This window comes from Adiantum capillus-veneris, chromosome 23 (assembly GCF_014529385.1).
Source record: "Adiantum capillus-veneris isolate H3 chromosome 23, ASM1452938v2, whole genome shotgun sequence".
Lineage (NCBI taxonomy): Eukaryota > Viridiplantae > Streptophyta > Polypodiopsida > Polypodiales > Pteridaceae > Adiantum > Adiantum capillus-veneris.
Genome location: NC_140953.1, coordinates 131,407,084 through 131,409,646, shown reverse-complemented (window position 1 = coordinate 131,409,646; position 2,563 = coordinate 131,407,084). Strand labels below are relative to the sequence as shown.

Genomic DNA, 2,563 nt, shown 5'->3' with positions numbered 1-2,563 from the left:
TTAGCCAATGGGGTGACACAGGAAGATTTAGAAATTCTCTCATGTAGAAAAAGGAAGGCTTTTTCAATGTTTTTCATACAATGCATAACATCACGAGCTTCTGCTCGGGGAGGCACCGCATACCTAGCTAGGTATGCCGTGCCTCCCTCACAAAAGCTCATGATGTTGAGGTAAATCAAAACACGGTAATTATTGTGAGAATCTGTCCAAAATTTCTTGTAACGAGCCACCCTCGTTTGTAAGTGACACGGGGTGTCACTCGAGGGATCTATGATAGGGACGTGTTTTCGACGGGGCAGGGAGCTTTGGGCCGTCAAATCAACGCAACAACGAGGGGCAAGACTTATATAGCGCGAGACTCGCAATGCATACAACGGCACGCACTAGGCGAGTTGGATTGGATGTGGGAGTGTGTAGGGGTAGGATGTGGGTTCAAGGGTTGACGGCCGGTTGGGAACCCTTATCGTTTTGCGCTCGCTGGAGATTAATCGACGGTGGATGGAACCCCTGGCGTTGATCCCTTGAATAGACCCAGTGTTGTTTATTAACGAAGATGAGCCACTGGGGACTCCGACATGTTGGGGATTAAAAAAAGAGACAATATGTGTGATAAAAAGTTCATTGAGAGTGATGTATGTGTGTGTGTATGCATGTGCCATGCCTTAATGAGCAGCTGTGGGTGATGGGAAAAGGTGACATTCCAATAAAGGAATTGAATAAAATTTAGTAATGTTTGGTTGCTAGACAAGAAGACGACAAGTACATGTTGGCGCAGCTCAGTTGAGCAGGCCATAATAAACTACTGGTGATCGGCATGCGTGTTGCTGTCGGGCCTGACGGGCAAGCTTTCGATGCAATCGGCCCAACAAGGGCTGCAGCTCTGCTTGTCAATGCTCTTCAGCGCCTTCAGCACCGCGCTGCAACACTTGAACCCACTCCCCAGCCCTATCTGCCACACCATGTTCCCTTTCTTCACCCTCCCCTTCCCCTCCTCATACGCCAACTCGTACCACACAGACGCCGACGACAAGTTCCCGAACCTGTATAGCGTCATGTGCGATGCCTCCGTCACCTCCCTCGGAATGTCCAAACTCTGCTCCACCGCCCGTACCACCGCCTTCCCGCCCGCGTGCACGCATATGTGCTCGAACGCTTTCTTGAACTTGGGTATGTAGGGCTTGTGATCATCCATACTCAGCTTCCTTTTGATCTGGCTCACAATGTAGAGGATGATCTCCCATGTGGGCAGTACCTTGGGCCCCAGCATCTTCATGTTATGCTCCAGCGCGAGCGCCGCGCTCTGCATCAGCTCCTTCGACAATGAGACGCCGATGATCCCCACTGAATCCTCCTCTTGAAATATGCTTCTGTAGGCATGGTCATGTGCTGCCACTTGGGTCCTTGCTGTGTGCAAAATTTGGTATTTGGACTTCCCCCTATCCCCCCACTTGTTTGATAGCAAGACTGCAGAGGCACCTGACCTGAATAGGCAGTTGGTGACCAACATGGACCTCTGGTTTCCACAATACAAATTCTGAGTCACATTCTCCGTGCTTAGCACGAGCGCATACGTGTTGGGGTGAGCAAGAAGGACTCTGTACGCCAAGTCGAGCGCGAGGATGCCCGCCGCGCACCCCATTCCTCCAAGACTGTAGCTTTTCACATCCTCTGGGAGCTTGTATTTGTGTATGACCATGGAAGACATGGAGGGAGTTGGATTGAAAACAGAGCAGTTGGTGACGAGGACACCGATTTGCTGCAGCCTGACATCGACCGACGAGAAAAGCTCGTCGATCGCACCGAAGATGACGCTTTCGCACTCGTATCGCGCATTGGGGAGGTTGAGTCTTGGGGGAAGATACGTGAAGGCGGGGGGCAAGGAGGAGAGCTCACTGATGCCGGACCGGTCGACGATCTTGCGCTGGAAATCGAGGCTTTTCTGTTCGTAGGCACCCTCAAAGAGATGGCAATGCTCCAGGAAGGAGGCATGGGGGATTCTCCATGACAAGGGGGGCTTGAAGCAGCCATAGTTAATGATGAAAACATGGTGCGCGGCTCTCTTCCGCAGGATGGCGGCAATGTAGAAGGAGCAGAGAAGAGCATAGAGGGAGGCTAGAATGAGCTGCAGAGGGGGAGGAACAAGCAAGAGAGAGGAGAGGGCTTGAAGAAGGGAGACAGAGAGGGGCTGCATGGTGTGCAAGGTATAGAGAGAGAGAGAGAGAGAGAGAGAGACCCTCCTATAAGTAGGAGACTGTCCCAACCCCTCAAGCCAGCTAAAAGATGAGCTTGACATCTGTTGTTCTTGTTGTTGTGTGTGTGTGTGTAGAGAGAGACAGAGAGAGAGACCCGCTTCATGAATGAGTGTAGTAGGTATGTTTGAAGCTGCTCTCTGTGAGCTGGGACATTGTTGTGCAAGTACGTACTACGACGTGAAGGGTGAGGCGGTGCTCTCTCTCTCTCTCTCTCTCTCTCTCTCTCTCTCACACACACACACACACACACACACATATATCTGTGCATGTAAATGAGATTCGAGAACTTGAGAAGGAACTTCAACTTCAAG

The 2,563-nt window shown here is 51.2% G+C and overlaps 1 pseudogene; it reads right to left on the bottom strand.

Moving 5' to 3' along the window:
• Window positions 1–704: 704 nt before the first annotated feature.
• LOC147428569 (3-ketoacyl-CoA synthase 4 pseudogene) lies at window positions 705–2,247 on the bottom strand (annotated as a pseudogene).
• Between the last annotated feature and the right edge of the window lie 316 nt (window positions 2,248–2,563).